The 23870-nt window shown below is 44.8% G+C and overlaps 1 long non-coding RNA gene across 1 annotated transcript in view; it reads right to left on the reverse strand.

Annotated features, from left to right (window-relative positions):
- Positions 1 to 6355, reverse strand: part of LOC115939851 (uncharacterized) — a 12831-nt gene extending 6476 nt beyond the window's left edge. The window contains exons 1-2 of the long non-coding RNA XR_014138577.1: positions 5745 to 6355; positions 4431 to 4542 (exon numbers count right to left, since the gene is read on the reverse strand). This is a non-coding gene — a long non-coding RNA (uncharacterized LOC115939851). The remainder of the gene's footprint in view (positions 1 to 4430; positions 4543 to 5744) is intronic.
- Between the last annotated feature and the right edge of the window lie 17515 nt (positions 6356 to 23870).

Below are 23870 nucleotides of genomic sequence, written 5' to 3' on the forward strand. Positions count from 1 at the left end.
TGCCCCCCCCCCCCCCCCCCCCCCGCCCCATCACTGAGGCCTGGGAAATTCATGTCTGCTTGGGGCCAGAAGAATTAGTCTATGGGCATACGAATCTTTATCCAAGCTAGTGGCCAGATTTTCCAACCCTGAAATAGGAGCCACATGGTTTGACATAGGATTTTTGTTCTCTTTCCAGGTGAGAATAGCAGTCTGGGAAATGTAGTTTCATGATGCTCGTAGGTGGAATTTCCATGGTCAGTGCAGAAGAGTGGACAGGACCTTTAAAGTAGGGATTCTCACGGATATCATGAGAGATTTATGGGTTGCTTTTAGTTCTGAGGAGAGAAGGAAACCGTTGAAAGAGACCTCCATCCTACCTGCCCAGGGGGAGGGGGGTGGAGATGTAGGGGGTGAGGAAAGAAAGAACTTGGAAGCACTTTTGGAATTCCAAAGGAGGCAGACAGATTTAAAAAGGCCGTATGAGGTGAGATTTGGGGAAATAGGAGAGTTCCACACGGTAGTTAAAAGCTCTGTTCTGGAGTCAGACCGACTTAGGTTCAAATCCAGACTATACTAACCACCTGGGTGATCTCCAGTGGTAACTTAGCTGTTTTGGAGAGTCCAACAGTGCAGGCTCTAGAGCGAGGCTAGTAAGGATTTGCATCCTGGCTCTGTGATCTTTGGCAAAGGTATTTCACTTCTGTGTGCCTCCCATTTTCCCTTTGTAAAATGGAAGGGTATATATCAGGACCCAAACCTTCTCACAGCACCACTTCTAAGGTGTCCTAAGGCCAGAGAATAAAGTGCTTAGTTCAGTGCCTGGGACATTGACAATCACTCAACATATGTTAGCTCTTTTTTATTACCTCTGGAGTTTTTCTCCAAATGCAGTAGGCAAGAAACTTTTAGCTAACATACACATTTTTTTTTTATTCGAATAGTTCTGAATTTATTTTCAAGTGTATTAAAATATATGACTAACATATCAAACTGTGGTTTTGCTAATGTTATTGCTTAGGGCAAGGCTATGTAGAAAAAGGGAATCGATTTAAAGTTAATTTAGAGAATAAGGAGAGTTAATAAAAGAAGTCAATTAAAAATATATAATATAGATGGAATGTGGGTATGGAAGAAAACCATGCAGGCAATACCTGAGTGGCTGAAAAAATCGGAAAATAATCCTCGATACTTTCTGCTAATAAAACCTTCTAAGGCACATGGGTGGAGAAATGAGGCAGGAAGATACCGATCAAGACGCAATCAGAACGTTGCCTTTACCCCCCTCTGTAACCACTGTTGTTCCCTTTTTGAGAAATCCGTAGGAGGGCACGGACAAGCGAGGCCTGACGCCCTAATGAGGTCTTGGAACCCCGATAGCTTTGTGGCTTGCGGGGCTCGGGGAAGGCAGGCAGAATCCAAGGGCCCAGCTCGGGAAACCGAAAGCCAACTCCCCAAGTTCTCTCTCCCGCCGCGTTTAGGGCGATTCAGGCCTCTCTGATTTTTTTTTGGATCACTGGGTCAATCAGTCAGCCAGTGCCTCGGGAGAAGTTTAATTAAGCTCAGATCGCCGGCGCTAGCTGCCAAAGGTCTCCCTGCCCGCCCACCCCCCCCGCACATCTGGCGAAAAGCTTCTCCCCCGCCCGCGAGGCGGGGCCGCAGCCCGCGCATGCGCGTCGGCAGGGCGCCCAGCGCCCCGCGGCAGGCTCGGCTTCCAGAACCGAGCGTTGCAAACTGTTGCATCAGACAGCAAGCAGCCGGCCGGGCAGCCAGGGTTTCTAGGAAGATAGGAAGGGTTTGAGATCCTCTGTGGTCGAATGCGAGCGTTGGCTGTCCCTCACGGTGTTTACACGCTGGTAACACGAGCCCCTGAAAGCTCAAGCTTGCGCCAGTCCGGGGAGGGCCTTAGCCACAGGTGAAATTCGCTTAACCCCACTGCCTCTGCCCCCACCCCACGGCCCCAGCTGGACCAACAGAACTGGACTCCGTCTGCTTTATTAATGGCATGGGCCCTAAAGGAATGAGCTGGGTCTGATTTCTCTTCCCAAGTACAAGAATGCCCCTGAGGAATTTCTCACTCTGTGAAAGTGCAAAACTAATTTCCCAGACAAGAGCTGTTGCCGGTTCCCAAAAGGGCTTGGAAAGACCCCAGCAGGAATGCTCAGTGGTTCCAAAGCTCTTCACCCCAGCTGCTGGACATGCAGACACTGACCACCAAGAACGTCTTGGTGGGTGGACACACGTCCTTCACAGATAGGCCTTCTTTTTAGAGTATCTCAGGCCCCTATGTATGGAGATTTTGGACATCAGCCAGAGAATGCACAACCACCAGGAACTCACACAGACACAGCACAAATGTAACAGTTCTCTAGATTCAAGTGGCTCTGCAACTCAGGTAAGGGAAGAGTTTTCCTCACTACTCCCTCATTCTTCTGGTCTCTGGGCCTCTGCCTTCCTCAAGGGGAGAGAAAATGATGCTGTAGCTAGCTAGCAGGGATGGGACAGTCTTGGGCGGGGGGCGGGGGGTCGGTGAGAAACTCAAGAAGAATGAATATGATTTGGAATCTACTCTCTAAAGGGATTTCCAGGGCCCTCATCTGAATTCTGTGGTTCAACGTTCTTTTTTTTTTTTTGGAATGGGTGAAGACCAAGTCATTGAGTATTAATGGATTTTCCAAAAAGACAAAAACTGACAATGTATACCTTAAGCATTCTGTCTTTACTAGAGTGTTGATGTTGAAAACCTATTCCATCTGAATAATCTGGAAAGCTAAAACAGGGCTAGTGTTCTTCCTTCCCCTCATTATTTTGAATAACTCAATCCCAACGTTCAATAACAAAATGACCTGAAAGACTCAGCATTATCTGACATAGCCACTTGCCAGCCAGTCACTGTTGTTTGTTTAAGCCAACATTTTCCTTTGAATGGTGGGGTATTATGGCACTACGGGATTTTTGTTGTTGTTGTAACCGATGCTTCATAAATATGGCCCAAGCTATTAAGGTTGTCCACAATGATCATATGAACTGAAGGCATGCCATCTAGGAAAGGGTAGGAAGGAGTGTGGGCAAGTGCATTTCCAGGCCTTGCTTCTGAGGGTATATCTCAGGACCCAAACCTCCTGCCCAATGGATGTCACCAAGGTGGTATCCTGGGGTCACAGGGTGTGGTCTCCCGGAGCTGCCAGGAGCTATCCAGAATGTCAGATATGTCTGAGCGATAGTCCCCACCTAGAGAAGCAAGTCATTGACTATTGTGGGGCCTCTCCAGGCATGAAAGTTGGAGCCCTGAGGTCAGGAGCTGAGTAGGAACTGGAGAAAGTGAGCTCTTGAGCTCATGTTAGGTTCTCTGTTGTACCCACAACACTTACGCATAGTGGGCTGTCAATGCATGTTTGTAGAATGAATGCCCTGAAAAAATGAGGGAAGGAGCAGAGAGAGGTAATGTCAGAGAAGTCCAAGAATTTTGCAAGAGGCCTCCTGGGATGCCCAGGGCTCTTTTGTGTTGGGCAAAGAGAGCGCTTGTAGTTCAAAGACAGGGCAAGAGAATCAGAACCGTGAAGTGACAGGTCTCCTGAGGTCCCTTCTGCCTCAGGTTCCCTGTTTGGAAAGGCCTCCAGTCGGTGATTCTATTTAACCAAGCCTAGTGACATCATCATCCATAACAGTTGCCTCACATTGACTCAGTTCCCAGAGAGAAATTCTGGGAAAGTAAGGGGTCTTAGGAGGGTGTGTGACTAAGACCCAGGGGACAGGAAAATCCCCTAGAAGCCACACTCTAAAACCATAAGCAAAGTGGCGGCCTGGATGGTTAGATGATGCAGGCACACACCAAAAGCATGATTCGTTTTCCACATTTCTTGGGCACTCACCGATTCTAGACACTATACAAAGCCCAACCCCAGACAAAGCTCCCGTTCTAAGGGCTTATGATCTAAATTCCTTGTGGAAAGTCTGTCTTTCAAATGTTTAAAGCACCTCATTCAATCCTCATTTCCACTTCAAGTCATGCACCTCCTTCCTGAGAAACCCACCAAGTTTGAAATTCATAGCTGGCCTTCCTTCTGTTTTTTTGCTATTTATGTGCCAATTTAAAGGGTGGGGAGAGCTACGTTAATTTAAAAATAAAACACAAATAGCAAAATGAGTCTTCGTTAAAGTAAAAAAACCACAGAAGGCATTTTTTTTTTCCCCTCTCATATTTTTCAGATTTTCCTAGAACCACCTTTATTTCCTCAGAGCCCAGTCATAGAAAGTGAGTGGGCCTCTCTGGATGCTCTTCCAAGCAAAAGCTACAAGCCTTATTCCTATTCTCCTCTCATTGAACCTTTAGGTTTTCTTTTTCTTTTTCAGACATTTGAGAGAGCAATTGAAGCCCCTAATTCACATGTGGTATTTCTAAGCACTCTTAGAGTAGATTTTGGTTTGTTTTTGGTCGGTTTGTATCTTACCTCTTCTGCTCAGTTGGATCAGCTTGTACATTCCGGTGATGGGAACATGGCATTAAAGTTAGATCCTCCTGGTGGATGCCCAGATTGCCATTTACCAGTCTTGTGGCCTCTTCTATCAAAAGGAGAATAATGGTATACTCCTCTCAGGGCTGTCATGAGGATTAAGGAGTCAAGACACATAAAGGGCTCAGCACAAAACAGGCTCTTAAGACACTGTAGCTATTAAAAATAGATCCTTTCAACCAATCTGCTCCTTCCTTAAACAAGCCCCTCCTCCTGTTTCGGGCGAAGAAAATTAGTTATCTATTCCAAGTCGACGATTTATCCCCATTTTACATCACCAAAGCGCCCGTGAGAAGGGGAGACAAAGCCGAGGTTGACCTGCAAACACCTGAGCCTTTTAGTGGAATGGAATCAGTGTTGCCTTTCAGCAAGAGGCGACCAAATCAGCGGTGCAGGGACTTGGGGAAGCCTTGAAGGCCCACGGTGGGATAACAGGACCACAGAAAATGGGGGAGAGTGATCAGGAAAAGCAGGTTCAGGGGTGAGATGAGGGGCCAGAGGGGTGCCAGTCGCCAGGCAAGAAGGATTCCCACTGGGGGCTGCGGGGGCGGGGAGGGCGGTTCTGAGTCCAAGCGTCCGCAGGCGGAGGCTGCCGGCCCCGGGGTCTTTTGACCATGGGACCCGAGGCGCGTGCGACAGCGCCCTCTGCCGGCCGCGCGGAGCAAGCCGCCAGCCCCGCCGCTCTGCAGGTGGGACCAGGGATCCCTCCCGCTGCCTCCGCCCCCGCTCCATCCCTTCTGAGGACCGCGCGGCCGGGTTCCGACCGGATTCCGGGACACGCGTCCCTATCAGACGCCTGCGGGCTGAGCAGAGATGATGCTCGGAAACATCCGATACACCCGGGGATCGGAGGCCGCGGGAACCCACCCAAACCCCGCAGAGGCTGCGCCTCTTGGGACCCGGGGCCAAAGCCTCCCGGGCTGTCGGAGGTGGTTTGGAAGTGGCATCACCTATGGCCAAGACCGCGGGTTCTGCGGACAGAGAGGAGCCCTGGGTTCGCTTTCTGCCTCATCCATTTTCCAGCTAGGTGACCTTGGGCAAGGTACTTAAATTTCCATGTGCCTTAGTTTCCTCATCTTTAAGATGGAGAGAATGATCCCCGACCTTATGGGTTGACAGGAGGATTACATGGGATCAGACAGCCTGGGTTGGAATTCTGGCACTGACATCAGCTAGCTGTGTGCCTGGGGCAAATTACTTAACCTCTCCGTGCCCCGGTTTCCTTAAAATAGGGATAATAACGGTACTTACCTCCGAGGGTTGTTGCCTGCAAAACGCTTAACACAGTGCCTGGCACAGAGTAAGCGCTCAATAAATGGTGGCTCTTATGGTTGTTGTCGTTATTATTGTTCTTAAGAGCGCTGAGCACACGAGCAGAACTCTAGCGGGCTGCTATTATTAGTCTCTTTCTTGGGTCCGGCTATTTCTTTCCGGGCATTGTTAAAATCTTTTACCATGCGGTCGCGTCCTTATCAGTAGCCGAAGGACAGCCGGCCTTCCTGAGATTGGAAAAATCGAGGTTCCCCTGGAGGAGGGCCAAGGACGCGGCCGCGGGCTTCAAGGACCGGGACCTCCCCGGGGGACACCCGCGCCACGCCGCCGCCGCCCGTGCCTCCATTAGCGCGCTCAGAGCCGCAGTGACGTCGCCAGGTCCCGGCGGTGGGGAGGCGCGGCGCGGGGAGGCGCGGCCTGGGCACGCGGGGAGCCTGGGGGTGCCGGGGCGGGGGGTGGCCGGGATGGCAACCCGGCTGCAGGAGACGTCCGGGGCCGCGCGGTGCCCTGCTGTCCTCGGCGGCTTCGGCCGAGGCAGCCCGGGTCGCTGCGGGAAGTCCGCGGCCGGGGTCGGCTGACCAACCGGCGCTCCCCCCCGCCCCCGGCCTGCCCGCGCCGTGCGCCATCAGGCTCCGCCTGCACCCCGCGGGGAGGCCGGGGAGGCCAATGCCGGGCCCGCCCAGCCCGCGCGGGGTTGGTCTCCCGGCGGCTGCTCCGCGTCTGCGTGGTCCTCCCCCTCCCACCCTTCTCCCCCCCGCCCCACCCGCCCCAGTCCCATTCCTCGTCGTCCCCGAGAGACCTGCTCACTTCTTCCTCTACCCTCCTTCTGGACCAGCTGGCTTGCTGGGAGTAGTCAGCAGCCGCCCCCAGGAGGCGCTTCCAGTCCCAGCTTGCGGGGACCCCGGCGCACCCATCCCGCTGCTCGCTGGATGGTTCCACTTGGCTTGCCCTGCCCGCACCTCCGACTTGCCGAGCCTTGCCCCCATTATTGCCCATGTCGGCGGTGGAGCTCCCACCCACCCATCGTCCTAGATGTCTCGCCTTCCCTCCTAAATACCTCTTCGGGCACTCTCCACTTCTTCCAGGATGGCTTCTTAGTTCCATCTGTCCTGGGTTAGGCTATTAACATATTCCTCTCAAAGATCTCCTTGTCTGCACCCCAGCCTCCTTCAGATCCATTCTCCACACGTTGCTAGAGCCAGCCCCCTACAACCCATGTCTGGCCATGCCTCTCTCGGCTTGAGGCTGGCTGCCTTCATGGACACTCTCTGTCTTCATGAACACTCTGGTCTGCCATTTTTGAGCACCTTCTGAGCTAGTCCTGGGTATAGGACCCAGGTGGGATCATGCTATGGAAGGTCCTCAATGTCTTTATTACTGTTGGGTCCTCTCCAGGGAATTTGCACCTCACTCCCTCCTTCTCCTTCCCCAATTGGCTTCCTCTTACTCATTCTCCACAACTCAAGATATGAGTCACCTCTGACAGGAATGCCTTCCCTGTTCTGCTATCTATGGAAGAGAAGTCTCTCTGGGTCCCAAAGCTTCCCATCTCTGCTGCTTTCCTCATAGGGTAAAGACCTGACCTTCAAGATGGCCTATGAGGCCCTGCATGGTCTGTGCACACCCCCCACCCCCATCACCTCCAACTCCAGCCCCTTTTCCCTCTGCTCTGGCCACAGTGGGGTCTCAGTTCCCAGTCTCTATGCACACCCTCCGACCCCAGGGTCTTTGCACAGCTTGTTCTCTCTGCCCGGTACACCTTTCTGCCCTTCCTCACCTACTCAATTTTTGGCTCTCATCCTAAGTGAGCATCATGTCCTCAGAGGCAGCTTCCCTGACCCCTCCCCTAGCCCCACCTCCAATTCAATCCAATCCTTCTTGGATAGATCAAACATATAAAAAACTACAGGAGAGTAATATCATCAAACCTGTTTATTCTGCACCCTTCCCCTGCCCCTCCAACCTTTGCCAAAGCTTAACATTTGCCCTAATTTCTTCAAATCTTTTTTTTTTAAGAACATAAAACATCTTTAGATCTAGATAGGGCCCTTTGAACCCATGCCTGTCCCTCTTCTAAGGTAACTAATCACTCTTCTGCTTTTGGGATGTATTATTCCTATACGCGCTTTTGCATTTTTACTACATTTGTTTGTGCCTATAAACACTTCATAGAATTGTTTGGCATGTTTATAAACTTTGGGGAAGTGGCATTATACTGAATATATCATTGTACTACTTGCTTTTTTTCACTCAGCGTTTATGATTTGAAAATATATTCACATTGCTACATGTAGTTCTAGATCGTACATTTTCACTGCTAATTCGGGTCCCATTGTATGAGTTCACCACACTCTATTTACCCATCTCTTTCTGAAGGACGTGTAGCTTATTTTCACATTTTGTGTTGTTAGAAACAATGCTATAATTAATGTTTTTTATGCCCATCCCCTTGCGTGAAAGTGAGCCATGGGCAGATACTGGTGTGTGAAATTGCTGGACCCAGGTCATGTGAAATGGCAGCTTCACTCAGCCTGGCTGAAGAGTTTTTCAAAGTGGTCGTACCAATTTACACTTTGATAGCAATATGTAAGTAAGAGTTCCCGTGCTTGGCATCCTCAACAACACTTGGTAATGTCAGACTTTAAATTTTTGCCAAGCCAATGGGTGTGAAGCGGTATTTCAATGTTTTAATTTGCAATCCCCTGTTTACAAGAGAGACTAAGCATACTTTCATTTGTTTATTGGCCATTTGCCTTTCATCTTTTAAAAATTGCCCTTGGTTTGACAGTGCTTCTATTGGATTATCTCTTATTATGTGTAGGAGCTCTTTATATGTTCTGGATACTAATCCTTTGTCAGGCTGTAGCCCATCTGATGTCTTTTACTCCACTCACAGTTTAAATCTGTGGAATTATTTGATTAATGTCCGACTTTCCCACTAGACTATAAGCCCCAGGAGCAGAGGGACCATCCCCTCTGACTAATGCAGTGTCTAACACCTACCAGCAACTCAATAAATACTTCTGGACTGAATTGCATTGACATTATTTGTCTTTTTGTATGCTTGTGCTCAGACCTCACCCTCAATGCCTCCCAAGGCCCTAAATTCCTCAAGAGCAGGAATCCGGTGCTATTTTCCTCATCTTTGTATCTGCATCTTTGCCTCTATCACAACACAACACTTCTGGCACAGAGGATATGTCCAATCATTTTTGCTTGATTAATTTTATTTGAGCCTTCTCTTTCCTTTCTCCTCAACCTATCTTTTTATCTCTAAGCCCAGTTATATATTATCTATAAAATGAACGAGTAATATAACTCCAGTTATATTACTATATATATAACCCAGTTATATATTATCTATAAAATGAACCTCCTTGGGTGTCTGTGAAAATCACAAGGTATACTGTATGCCAGTAAGAAGAGCAGTGCTTAGTACACAGTTAGTGCTCAATAAGTGGTAACTTCCATCGTTCCCACAAGAATCATTTGGGTGACTAAAGATACACTCTGTTTCATTTTAACAGACCAAATTCTTTCAGAGAGAGAATAAAAGTGAACTTCCTGAAGATCTGGTGAGCGGGGTTTTTTTTTTTTTTCCTTTATTGGCATTTGACCCATTATATAAGGCTCAGTCCCAACACGATCTCTGAAAAGCATCAAATATCATTCTTCTCCTTCTCTTTTATACATTTCAGACATATCAAAGGCATATGAACCATACATAGAATTCAAACCTTTAAGTGGAAACATATAAAGGCCAATTCCACGTCTTTGGCCAGAAGTCAGAGAGCAGAAAGGAGGTCTGTCAGTGATACCAGGGGTGGGATTGAGTGGCTGTAGCCAGGGACAAAAGCAGAATTCTTACATCTGTTTCCTACATCTGCCATTGATTGTGTGACCTTTGATCTATTTATAAAATGAAGACGATAATCCTTGCTTTTTCTGGGAGGCGGAACTTCATTAATTACTCTTTTTTTTTTTTTTTTTAATGCCTTGAGATCCCATGAAAGCTGAAATTTCGGCTGTATTTAAACAGTGCTCCCAGCCGCACCTGTCCATGCAACAGAAGAGTGAGATCTCTGTCTTACCAGAAAGTGAGGCCCGGGAAGGTGGATTTGCGCGCCTGACGGTGTGCGTGGCCGTCAGACAGGGGAAACCCCCTCCATCTGGGGCCCCGAGCTCGAAGGCACGAGAAATCTCAGGGCAGCCTTTATTTGATCAAGATGTCATACTCCGCAGAGGCCCGTCCTCTCTAGGGTTTCAACCCTGCCTGAGGAAAGCAGGTGTCAGCGTCGGGCCCACTGCATCATGAGCTCACCAGAGAGAACAATCAGAGGCGCGGTGACGGCTAGTCCTAGCCGCCGCCTCTCCCCGAGGGCCCGGAAGGAACTTTGCTGCGGGATGTAACCCGAGAAGGTGGGCTGCCTCTAGAAGGCAGTGTAGGCAGGGCCCCCTCCGGAGCCTGACCTTCTCTTCAACTCCAAGGTCTGGGAGAGGGACGCGAAGGCCCAGGGAGGGCTGAGATCCCCATCTGACAGCTCCGGGTAGTAGCCTCCGAGGGTTACGCCTGCCCCTACGGCGGCTCTTGGAACTGGCAGCACCAAGTTGCAGAGGCTGGAGGAGAGAGCCCTGGAACCAGAAGACCAGGCTCTAAAATCCAGCTGCAAAACTTACCAGCTGTGCAGTTTGGTCAGTGAGCCTCTCTGAGCCTCAGCGCCGCACCTGTGGGCCGGGGATAACGATAACCTGTCGGGGTTGTCAAGCAAGATCACAAGAGAAAAGACATGTGACAGTACACAATACACAGAACTGTGGAAAGGGGGGAAGCCAATACTCATTGAGAAGATGAAAACCCTAACAACTCATTTAAGTCTGAGCAGAGCTCACTCCCTTTTCAGTTTTTTTCTTTCTCTCTATTCTTAAGGTAATACTTGTACATGATTAAAACAACAACAACAACAACCACCCACACCAAAAACCAAAAAGCCTGAGAGAGGATACAATGAGAAATGAGCATCTCTGTCGTTGGAACTTCTTGTAACACTTTCTCCTCCCCTGGTGGCAATAAATATTAAATAACAGTGCCAGGTTCTGGTGTATCTTTCCAGGGTTCACCAATGCACGTATGAGGATGTATGTGGATTTTAAATTGTGCCTCCTTTTGATACAGATAACATGCGATCTACACTCTTCTTGTACACTGCGGTTTTTTTTCTCACTACACAGTGTTCCTCGAAATGACTTGCAAGTCAGTATGTATAGAGGCCCGTGCCTTTGAAGGCTGCACAGTATTGCACTGCATTTGCTCAGCTGGTTCTCTGCAGATAGACATTTAGGTCTGTGGAGTTTCCTAATGCTGCCGTAACAAATTACCACGCGTTCAGTGGCTTAAAACGACAGAACTCTATTATCTTAGAGTTCTGTAGATCAGAAGCCCGAAATGGGTCTTGCTGGGCTAAGAGCAGGATGTTGGCAAGATTGCCTTCCCTCTGGAGGCGACGTGAGGGGAGAATTGGTTTCCTTGCTCTTTCTAGCTTCTAGAACCATCTGCATTCCTTGGCTTGTGTCCCCTTCCTCCATATTCAAAGCCAGCAACCGTAGGTCCAGTGTTTCTCGAATCACCCTATTCTCATTCTCCTTTTCTGCTCTCCTTCTTTCACTTCTGAGGACCCTTGTGATTACATTGAGCCAACTCAGAGAATCTCCCTATTCTAAGGTCAGCTGTGTAGCAATCTTAATTCCATCTGCAACTTTAATTCCCTTTTGCCATGTATATTCACAGGTTCTGGGGATGGGGATGGGGGACATTTTTGGGGGGCATTGTTCTGCCTGCCACAAGGCTATTTCCTGTCTTTTGCTATTGCAGACAGAACTGATGACTGTCTTGTGTAAATGTTGTTTCCTACCTGTGACTATCTGTGTGAGATTAAGTCTGGTAAGTGGACTGGGTAAAAGGACATGTATTTTAAAATTTGGGGAAGGTATTGTCAAATTTCATTCCAAAGGGATTGTACCAATTTACACACCTACCACCACTGTATTCTTGCAAGTTTAAAGAAAAATTAGTAGCTTTTATTTTTTTAAGAGCAGTTTTAGGTTTACAGAGAAATTGATCAGAAAGTAAAGAGTTCCCGGGCACCTGGGTGGCTCAGTCGTTAAGCGTCTGCCTTCGGCTCAGGTCATGATCCCAGGGTCCTGGGATCGAGCACCGCATCGGGCTCCCTGCTCGGCAGGAAGCCTGCTTCTCCCTCTCCCACTCCCCCTGCTTGTGTTCCTGCTCTCGCTATCTCTGTCTCTGTCAAATAAATAAATAAATAAAATCTTTAAAAAAAAAAAGTATAGAGTTCCCACATCCTTCCCTCCCCCCTCCATAGTTTCCCCTCTTATTTACATGCTGTATTAATGTGGCATGTTTGTTACTACTGATGAACCAATGTCAATACATTATTATCACACAAAGTCCATACTTTACATTAGGGATCACTCTTGGTGTTGTACGTTCTATGAGTTTGGACAAAAGTATAATGACATGTATCCATCACTATAGTATCATACAGAGTAGTTTCACTGCCCTAAAAATCCTCTATGTTCTGCCTATTCATCCCTCCCTCTCTCTTTCCCCAAGTCCCTAGGAAACACTGATATTTTTACTGTCTCCATGGTTTTGCCTTTTCCAGAATGTCATATAGTTGGAATCATATAGTATACATCCTTTTCAGATGGACTACTCTCACCTAGCAAGTGCGGGCCAGTGGCGCAATGGATAACGCGTCTGACTCTCACCTAGCAATATGCACTTAAGGTTCCTTCATGTCTTTTTGTGGCTTGATGGCTCATTTCTTTTTATCGCTAAGTAATATTCCATTGTATGGATGTACCATACAGGTTGTTTATCCATTCACCTATTGAAGGACATCTTGGTTGCTTCTAAGATTTGGCAATTACGAATGAAGCTGCTATACAGTTGACCCTTGAACAACATGGGGGTTAGGTGAGCCGACCTCTGCGCTGTTGAAATATAACTGGAGTATAACTTTTGACTCCCCCAAAAACTTAACTACTATTGCCCTTACCAATAACATAAACAGTCGATTAGCACATATTTTGTACGCTATATGTATGATATGTATATTTTTACAGTAAAGTAAGCTAGAGAAAAGAAAATGTTATTAAGAAAATCATATGGGGCTCCTGGCTGACTCAGTCGGTGGAGCATGTGGGCTCTTGATCTTGAGGTTGTGAGTTCGAGCCCCACGTTGAGTGTAGAGATGACTTAAAAATAAAAATTAAAAAAAAAAACAAAAAAAGAAAATCATATGGAAGAGAAAATGCATTTGCGGTACTTTTACTATATTTATCAAAAAAATCTGTGTATAAATGGACCCACACAGCTCAAACTTGTGTTGTTCAATGGTCAACTGTAAACATCCTTGTGCAGATTTAAAAAAAAAATATTTTATTTATTTGAGAGTGAAAGAGAGCACAAGTGGGGGAGGGGTAGAAGGGCAAACAGACTCCCTGCCAAGCCGGGAGTCTGGTGCGGGGTTTGATCCCAGGACTCCGAGATCATGACCTGAGCCAAAGTCAGACGTTCAACTGACTGAGTCACCCAGGTGTGCAGATTTTTATGTGCATATAAGTTTTCAGTTGAACCACTTTTTACACATCTTTGAACATACAGTATTTTAGAAACCTTTTTCACCTTGGCTAATCTGATAGAGGAAAAAATGGCATCTAGTTGTTTTAATGTACATTCCTTTAATTAAGAGTGAAGTTTGACATCTTTTCATATTTACATTTTTATTTCTGGAAATGGTCTGTTCATGTTTGTTTTTCTATTGGGTTTTTTCTTAGTGATACAAACACACTTTTTACATAAAAAGGAAAATTGGAAATGTGTTATGTTTTTACAAATATTTTGTCCAGTTTACTATTTGTCTTTTGGTTTTTTTTTTTTAGTGTAGAAAGCTAGAACCTTTATAAGTCAAATTTATACCTTTTCTTTCTTGGGGGGTTTTTGTGTTTGTGTCTTGCATTTTCCACTCTAAGATTTAAGAAAAAAATTCCCTGTTTACTTTTTGTGTTTTTATGGCTTTCCTTTTGACATTTAAGTCTTTGATACATCTGGATATATTTAGGTGAAAGGAGCAAGGTAGGGTTCTAAGTCCTGCCTTCCCCCCATTGTTAACCCATCAGGGAATGTTGGTCCAGGACCACTTTCCAGATAATCTATCTTTCCTCATTTTGGAAACGCCACCTTGATTATATACTAAAGTCTGGAGGATAATTGTATTTTATTCGGGTCTTTGGAGGTAACTGTTTTGCTTACCAAAGTTTTACATCATGGTTTTAAAAATACCGCTTTATTTAGAAATAATTCACATACTATAGAATTCACCCTTTTAAGAATACAATTCAGGTTTTTGCTAACTTCACAGAGTTGTGTAATCATCACTGCTATCTAATTCTACCACATTTTCATCACCCCCACAAAGAAGACCTGTACCTGTTAGCGGTCCTTCTCCACTCTCCCCTGCCCACAGCTCCTGGCAATCATGGATCTACTTTTCATTTCTATGGATTTGCCTATTTTCAACATTTCATATAAATAGAATTATACAGTATGTGACATTTTATGGCTGACTTCTTTCATTTGCTGTAATAGTCTCAGGGTTCATCTACGTTGTAGCATGGATCAATACCTCATTCCTTTTTATTGCTGTGTAATATTCCATTGTATATCTCTACTACATTTTATTTATCCATTCATTTATTGATGTACATCTGGATTATTTCCATTTTTTGGCTATTATTACTAATGCTGCTATAAACATTTGTGTACAGGTTTTTGTGTAGACATATGTTTTCAATTCTCTTGTGTCTATCTATCATTTATCTATCTATCTATCTATCTATCTATCTATCTATCTATCTATCATCTATCTGGGAGTAGAATTGCTAGGTCATATGATTACTCTATGTTTAACTTTTTGAAGAACTGCCAGACTGTTTTCCAAGGTGGCTGCAGAATTTTACATTCTTTCCTAACAGCAGTGTATGTGGATTCCGATTTCTGCCCATCCTCCAACACTTGTTAATGTTTACCTTTTTGATTATAGCCGTCCTTGTAGGTGAACTGGTATCCAATTGTGGTTTTGATTTTCATTGCTGTAATGACCAATGACATAGGGCATCTTTTCCTGTGCTTATTAACCATTTGCATATCTTGTTTGGATAAATGTCTATTGAAATACTTTGCCCATTTAAAATTAGATTATTTATCCCTTTTTATTGAGTAGTAAGAGCTCTTTATATATTCTGGACACTAGTCCCTCATCAGGTATATGATTTGCAAATATTTTCTCCCATTCTGTGGGTTGTGTTTTCACTTCTTTAATGGTGTCCTATGAAGCACAAATGTTTTTAATTTTGTTTTTTTCCTTATGCTTTTAATTTTGATGAAGTCTAAATTTATCTGTTTTTTCCTTTTGTCTGTGGTTTCCGTGTTCTAGCTAAGACACTACATTATGTTTTAATGTCTGGTAAAGAGTCTATCCTCACGGCCCTCCCCCACACACTCCCCATGCTGGTCAGGCTATTCTTGCATGCTTATTTTTCCACACGAACTTTAGAATCAGTCCATCTTGTTCCAAAAGCAATTCTTTTTGTATATTTTAAAAATTGGAATCACTGTAAATATAATGATTTGTGAGGACTGACCTCTTTATAACAGCACATTTTCCTATTCAAAAAACGGGTATGTGTTTACATTTATTCAGACTATTAAGCCTAGCAGCATTCTTATAGATTTAGCACATTTGTATCAGTTGTGTTTTTGTTGTGGCCCATCTGAGTGGAATCTTTTTTAAATATTTTCTAACTGGTTGATGATTGCATATAAGAAAGCTACCCATTTTTGTTTATCAGTCGTATAATCAGTCATCTTATTGTATTGATACTGAATGATTTTACTGATAGATAATTCCTGAGTGAGTTATCCTGCATTTTCTAGGCTTCCAGTCACATCGTCTAAAAATCATGATAATTTTGCTTTCTTCTTTCCTGTTTTCATACTTCTAGTTTTTTTTTTTTTTTCTGTTGTACAATTGTATAGGCCAGCACTTCTAGAACAATGTTAAATAATGCTGGTTAGTGGAGATCTTTATTTTGCTCCTGACTCTAAGGGAAATGCTTCCAGTGTTTACAGACTTTGTAGAGAGGCAGGTTCCAGCATCTCTTTTCTTTTATTGTGTTCTTTTTGTCAGGTTTTATACATGGTTCTGTTGCTTCATAAAAAGAATTTGGAAGTTTTCCTGCTTTCTCTTTGCTCTGGAACAATTTAAATAGCAGGTAGAATTCACCCATGAGACCATCTGGACCTGACACTTTTTTGGGGTATAGCTCTTTAAAAACATCCTCAATTTATTCTGCAGTATTTAATAGGTTTCGGTTTTTTGGAGTGTATTTTTAAAAACTCTTCTGGAATTAGCAGCCGTATTTTCTATTTTCCTAGAAAATCATCTCTTCTACCTTGGGTTTAAACATTTCTGCTTTTTGGTTGACCAAGGTAAGTGCTTAGGGTTCTGTTAATTCACTCAGTGTCTATGCTAAGGTGATTTCTTTTTTTTTTTTTTTAAGATTTTATTTATTTATTTGACAGAGAGAGATCACAAGTAGGCAGACAGGCAGGCAGAGGCAGAGGGAGAAGCAGGCTCCCTGCTGAGCACAGAGCCCGATGTGGGGCTTGATCCCAGGACCCTGGGATCATGACCTGAGCTGAAGGCAGATGCTTAACCATCTGAGCCACCCAGGTGTCCCGCTAAGGTGATTTCTTAACTCTCGTGTCTTATTTTGTGTATTTGATCTTGAAAAAGCTGGTGGGAGGTCTTCCACTGCAGGACCATCTGTTTATATGGCCAGTCTGAGGCCAAGGGTTCCCAATTATGAAATCCCCCACTGCCCAGCCAGTTCGATTCTGTTCAAGATGGCGTAAGACAGACATTTCTTCCTTTACCTGGCTCTAGCTGTGATGGATTGTTTGCCATGTGCCAGACACTGTGCTAAGCTTTTTACTTTTGTTTTCTCATTGAATTCTCACACCATCTCATGAGAGATACAGAACTGCATTATTATTCCCATGTTGCCAACGAGGAAACAGAGACTCGGGGAGATTAAATAACTCACCCAAGGCCCCGCAGCTAGTAGCTGGCAAAGCTGGGATTCTGACCAGGGCTGTCTGCCTCAGGACCCATTCCACGTACAGGCGTCCTGCCCCACCCCCACCCCCCATTCTGCACTTGCCTTTCCCCTCATCTGCTATCAGCAGCACAGGACTGGCCCAAGGTGGGGGGCTTCTAACTCAGGCCCATGTTTTCTGCATTTCTTCTTCTTCTGCTTCTTCTTCTTCTTCTTTGTTTTTTAAGATTTATTTATTTTAGAGAGCGAGTGTGCACACAGGTAATTGGGGAGAGGGCAGAGGGAGAGGGAGAGAGAGAATCTCAAGCAGACACCCCGCTGAGCACGGAGCCCAACACAGGGGCTTGATATCAGGACCCTGAGATCCTGACCTGAGCCGAAATCAAGAGTCCCGTGCTTAACCAACGGAGCCACCAAGGTGCCCCCCATTTTCTGCACTTCTGATGTGCCTCACAGTGTGACCCCTCTCCATCTCTTAGATAATTTTTGAGGGCTTTCTCTGTGTTAGCCACAGTGCTAGGTGCTGGGACAATGGCTCTCAGACATCATGCTTATAATCCAGTAGGGAAGGAGCTGTGTCACCAAGCTCAATGATGATGCTTATGTAAATAGCAGTCTCCCCTCCCCCCCCAAAAACAGCTATCAAATCATAATGCCTTGAGGTATAATTGTAGAGAGAGCCCAGGACTGGTTTGAGTCACACAGGTCTGCCCCTTAATAGCTCTGTGATCGAGACTTGCTACTCCGTTCCTCTGAGCCTCTTTCCACGTCTGTAAAATATGGATAACATCACACACATCTTTCACGTGGCAGGCATACATCTTACAGTTGATGGGTGTCTCTCAAGGATCCTTGACAGTGTTGTTGTTTCTGTTCCCTGTGACATGAAAGAGTGGTGTGTCCTATGGATGGTCTTAGAGTTGATGACATATGATAATAATCACATGGTTGCTGTGGGAATGAAGTGACATAAAAGAAAGAGGAAAGCTCTGTATAAATTTAGGTTACATAGTGCAAGAAGCCTGGGCTGGTGCTCTAATCCAGACTTGGTCATCACTACCTAGCTGGGTGACTGGGGGCAGGTTACCTGCATTGTGTGGTCCCCCCCAATTTCCTTCTCTGGTCTTCCTTCTCAGCAAAATGAGAGATTTATTTAATTTGTTAATTCAGCCAACATCTCCTGAGCACATTTTCTGGGCCAGGCTCAGTGCCCCTGGGCCATGGGAGCGCCTGGCTCAGCAGGATGCCGACAGGGAACAAGATTTTCCTTGTGAGCCGTGCTATGACAAAGATAGAGACAGGAAGGGTGAGCTGATCTCAGGGAGCTCTTCCAGCTTTAAAGTCTGCTCTTCTGGAAGTAGGAGGGGCCAGATAGGGCAGGTGTGTTTGGAGAGGCCGTTTGTTATAGGGGTTAATGCACAGGCTTCTGGGTTGGACAGTCGTGAACCAGAACGTTCTAGCTGTGTGACCCTGGGGCAAAGCCTTAACCAATCTGAGCCTCAGGACCCTTATCTGTGTAGCCAGAGTGACAGTAGTCCGTATCTCATAGGATTGTTGTGAGTATTGAATGAAATACGGAATGTAATTCACTCAGCTCAGTGAGAGGTAGTAATAAGCGACTAATGAATGGTGGCCCTCTCCCTCCCTCCCTCCTTCCTTTTTGCCTCTCTCTCTCTCCCTCCCTCCTCTTTCTCCCCAGTTTACTTTCTGTACTTGGGAAGCAAAAACCTGTTGGTGCAGGAATCCCTTGTCCAAAGTTTCCTACTTTCTGTTTGGAGGTTGGCACAGAAAAAACAGCTCCGGTAAATAAATTTGCCTCTCCCATTGCTGGCCTTTGTAGTGGCTCCCAACCTTTCTGAAAGTTTCTAACGTCTGTCCGCCATGCTTGCCCAGTAGCCTAAGGGACTCAGGGCATTTTCCTCAGTGGAGCCAGGTAGACACAGAACCCAAGGTCTAGGTACTTTTCAAGGGCCTACGGAAAAGTTTGAAATCCAAAAAAAGCTATTGGCTCCAAAACATGAAAAGGAAACTGTAAAATCAAGAAATGTTTAATTAAAAACCTATTAAATGTCACAGCATGTTAACATCATGAATTGTTAAAATTTATGGTTTCTTTATGTTTGAAAACAATTTGTAGGTTGGATTTTTCTCACTTTGCAAGAGTTTCCAAATATGTACAATAGTTATTACTGAGAAATTATAGCCAATTATAAATTGAGTTGTTCACCAGTTGTAAATTAAATGAGTATGTTTAACCAAATTCAATAGCAAGAGTATAAAAGGCTGCTTCAAAAATTTTGCAGTTAAAATTGTTATTATGGAATATTTTAAAGTATTTTAAACAATGTAAGCCCTCTCTTGGGCCAAGGAAAGTCTTTAAAATGTTTATGCTGTGCTTGGGAGGTTGTTAACCCTCTTTTCAGTTTTTCTCCCCACCCAGGATAGCTGATTTTTCTAGCCCTTTGTGAGAATCTAGCATTTAGAATTTGTAATAATTTTTGAAAATATTCACAATGTAATAAAAAATTGCAGGACATTAAACTATAGATCAGTTTGATCTCAAGTAGTTTAAAACATTCATACATGCATAAAAAAAAGGACTAGAAAGAAATATACTAGAATGTTAATAGACTCTCTTGGTAGAAGAACGTGCATAATTATCTTTTCTTTTTTATAGTTTTCAGACTTTCCAAATTTTCTACAATGAAAATGCATTACAATCAGAAAAACAATTTTGGTAGTTAAAAATTTTTTTCTTACTACAAAAGTAATTTATGCTCATTATAGAAAAATCACAAAATACATATAAGCATAAGGAAGGAAAAGAAACATGAAAATTCCACCCACCCAGAGACAACCACTGGGTCCTTCCAGACCTTTTTTATGCATACATAAACATTTATATTTTTGTCACAAAATGGGATCATTCTGTACATAGTACTGTTTTGAAACCTGCTTCTTTCCCTCACAATATATATTGAGAACATTTTTTTAATGTCAACAGCACATTTCTGCAAGATGATTTTAATGGCAGCATACCACATTTTGAGGATTAGCCATAATTTATGTGACCTCTAATTATTAGACATGTATATCGTTCCCAAATTTTCTCTATTACAAAGAGTACTGTAATGAAAATATTTTAAAGCATCTAAGAAGTCTTTATTTTCATAAGGAAATCATAGAACACTACCCAACAGACATTTGCTTTTGAATGATGCCAGGCTGAGGATCCAAAGGTGTTTAAGTAGTGATTTGTGCTCTGGAGGAGTTCCCAGTCTGGGGGGTAGACAGAGGCGGGAGCCGTGAACTCTGCCTGAGAAAACCAGGAAAGACTTCTCTGGGAGGGTGACAAGCCCGAGACTTGAGGATTGAGTAGGAGTTCATCAGGCAGATAGGGTGGGGTGAGCAGGGAGACCTTCCTTGGCTCAGAGAACAGGACAGGAGAAAATGGGAAGGTAGCCTTTAATTTAGAGCGCGCGTGATGCGCTGGGTACTTAAACAAGTTTTCTCATTGAATCCTCACATCAACTCTTCAAAGGAACCATTATCATTCCTATTTCCCAGCCAAAGAAACTGAGGGTGCGTGTTTGTTTCCAGAGGTAGAGCCAGGATTTAGATGTGAGTCTCACTTTAAAGTCCACGCTCTTTCTTTCTTCCTTTCTTTTTCTACCCACCCCCCCCCCCCATGATAGCAGAGGCAGTTCTGTGCTCCCAGGGAAGGTAGGAAAAGGTCTAATTCGTTTTCTTTTCATGTGCTTTTTCTTGGTAGCAAACATCCCAGCTATTTTAAGGCCTGTGCTATTCCCTGCCACAAAGAAGGGCTTAAGTCGCAGCCCTCTTCCATCTCTTCCTTACAGAGACAGAGCTTGAAAAGAGAGGTGGGAGCACCCAGTCATCATCTTGGGTGCAGTCCTTTGCCACCCCTTGAGGAAGCCTGTCTCTCCTCTGTACCTCATTTGTCTTGGCTCGAGGACACAGAGTTAGGCTCCGAGTGGGCTGTTTTAGGAACGGTGAGACTGAGCATGGGGGATGGGGCGGGGAGAATTGGAAGGTGAGGGCCCGAGAGGTGAGCTGGACAGGTGGGTCATGCTAAGGCCTATGTTACTGACATTTGCTAGGGGATGGACATGGCCAAATGGCTCCTTAGGAAGAAAAGCCAGACTGCTCTGGAAAGGATGGTGTGTCCTAGAGAGATACAGATGTTGGAGAAAATGTGATATGGACCCAGAATAATAACAGGTAACATTTTTTGATTGGCAGGCACTGTGCATGTAAAATATCCCTAATCTTTCCGCCCATTTAAAATATTCTTAATCTTTATGGGGTAGGTGTTATTATTATCCTTGTTTTCCAGGTGAAAAAATTGAAGCACAGAAAGGTTAAACGTGTCCAAAGGCACACAGTAAGTGGAAAAGCCAAGATTTAGACCAAGGCAGCCTATTCTCAACCTTCCGTCTAGCTTAGCTCTCATTTAAATGAATGAAGCAGGCTGTCAGCTCTGTGAAGACAGGGGTCCTGTAAGTTTCACCACCAGGGCAGAGTTGAACCTGTGAAACAATGCACTATCAATAAATAGGATTTTTTAATATTTATTATGATGATAGTATAGTTATATATAATGTATTTAATGTATGTTATTAGATTACATATATTAATAATATTAATAATTAAGTGTGGAAGCGATGAATATAGACTAAAACAGCAACACGGGAGTGGGAAGGAAGAAATGTTTCTGAATTAGAATTGCGGGGTTTGGTGACAGGATGTGGGGTGAGGAGTGGAAGGGGAGGATTCTGGGTAGATGACTCGATTTCCAGGTTGGAGAGCAGGAAGAGGGTGGGGTCCTTAATGAGGCTCGGCCTGAGGGCTTGGGGTAGAGAGTTATGCTTGGGCCGTATTCATTCAAGGGGCCCATGGGCCTTAACCCTGGTCCCTGAGGAGCATCTCTTGAGAGAATCCTGTAAAGCTTGTTCTTCTGATTTGGATAGCAAAACTAACAGGTTTACAAACTTCTCACATGCTAATTAAAAAACTAATTAAAACCCATCAGCTCTAAAAGGCATATGGTTTATTTAAGGTTGATCCAAGCTTGATGTTTGGTTAAACAACGTTTTAATAAATCATAAAACGAACTGGCTCTCATGATACTAGTATACTTTTCCAATTTACTGGATATGTTTCACATGTGGTTTTTTTTCCCCCATTTGAAGGACATTAAATGAGGCAGTGTAGATAAAAATGCCTACTGCCTCATGGTCATTTAAAATTTCTTTTCCTTGAACCCCTCGGCAACTCTGTGGGGTAGATATGGTCTTTATCCCCATTTTACACACGAGGAAACAGGCACCCTTAGGAGAGGTGAAGGGAGACACATACAAGATGCCTTGGCATGGAAGTAGAAAAGTCAGAACTCAAACCTCGGTCTCCTCCACTGTTGCTGTCTATTATTTAATTATCCCCAAATGTAGCAGCTTAAAACAGAAAATATTTATTATCGCCCAAAGGTGCTCCTGGTCAGGAACCTGGAAGTGGCTTAGCCCAGTGGTCTGGCTCAGGGTCTCTCAGGAGGTTGCTCTCAAGCCGTTGCCAGAGACTTCAGTCTCCGGAGGCTGGACCAGGGCTGGAGGTGCCATCTCTAAGCTCCCTCATGGGGCTTTCGGCAGGAGGCTTCAGCTCCTTGGCATGTGGGCCTTTCTGTGGGGGTGTTCATGACATAGCTTTACCTGGACTGAGTGATCTGAGAAAGAAAAAAGGGGGAGGGAGGGGGAGGGGAGAGGAGGGGAGGAGGGGCAGGGGAGGAGGAGCAACCAAGTTGGAAGTCATAACCTCATCTCAGTAGTAACATCCCATCAATTCTATTCCTTAGGAGCTAGTCACTGGGCCAGCCCCGCTCTAGGGCAGGGGACTTCACAAGAGTGTGAATGCCAAGAAGCAGGGATCTCTAGGGGCCACGTTAGAGACTGCCTCTCACAGGCACCTTTTCCACTCCATTATACCATATCTTGTCATCTTCATCTTTGCAGCCCCCTCTCCTCCCCCAGAATTACTTTATAAACTTCATGAAGTTGCAATGTGACCAGTTTGGGGTGACTTATATTTTCTGGAGACAGACAATAGCATTGAACTACTTAGCAAACCAGGAAGTGGAAAATGGTTCTGAGGGGATCCAATCCCGTTCATTGCCAAGGCAGTGTAAAATGCAACATGTAAAAATGGACTTAATTGGTGAAAAATTAATTAGACGATTAAACTTATTTCTGCTTAAATACATTTAGGTGTTAATTAGTAATTTGACTTGAGGTTTATTTTAAGGTGGATTTGTTATCCTGACTCTATCCTTTAAGAAATGATCTCTGTTTAATATGCCACGAACACTCCTGGTCTTGCTGAGAAACAATGTCTAGTTCATTGTCATGGTTCTTCTCCAGATGGGACTTATCAGGGTCAGACTGGCCCAGAGAGCAAAAAGGCATTTGCCTTGGAAGCTCCATCAAGAGGAAAATCTTTCTATTGCCTGAGGGGCTTTTCTGGGAAGGCTGAATGGTAGTGGGAACGACATAGGATTACAAGTGGAAAATACAGGGACTCCTTACATTTCTCTGCTCCGTGACTTTGGGCGAGTTACTTATGTTGTCTGGGTTTCGTTTTCTACATCTGTAAAATGAGGTGGTGAGAGTACATAATGTCTGAGGTCACTTCACCCATAAAATTCCATGATTGTCAAGTACAGTGCTCTCACTACAGGGGGGAGACTCTGCAACGATTTTCCTTTCCTTAAAAAAAAAAAAAAAAGAATTCTTAGCCTGGTCTGTTTGTTAGAGTTTGTTTCACAGGGTATCCTATGCTCTGGTTAAACACAGTGGGTTGAATATGTGTTTACTGCCATGTTCTCTTTAAGTCCCA

Source organism: Leptonychotes weddellii, chromosome 11 (assembly GCF_054177405.1).
Source record: "Leptonychotes weddellii isolate Sample4059 chromosome 11, ASM5417740v2, whole genome shotgun sequence".
In the NCBI taxonomy this organism is placed as follows: Eukaryota; Metazoa; Chordata; class Mammalia; order Carnivora; family Phocidae; genus Leptonychotes; species Leptonychotes weddellii.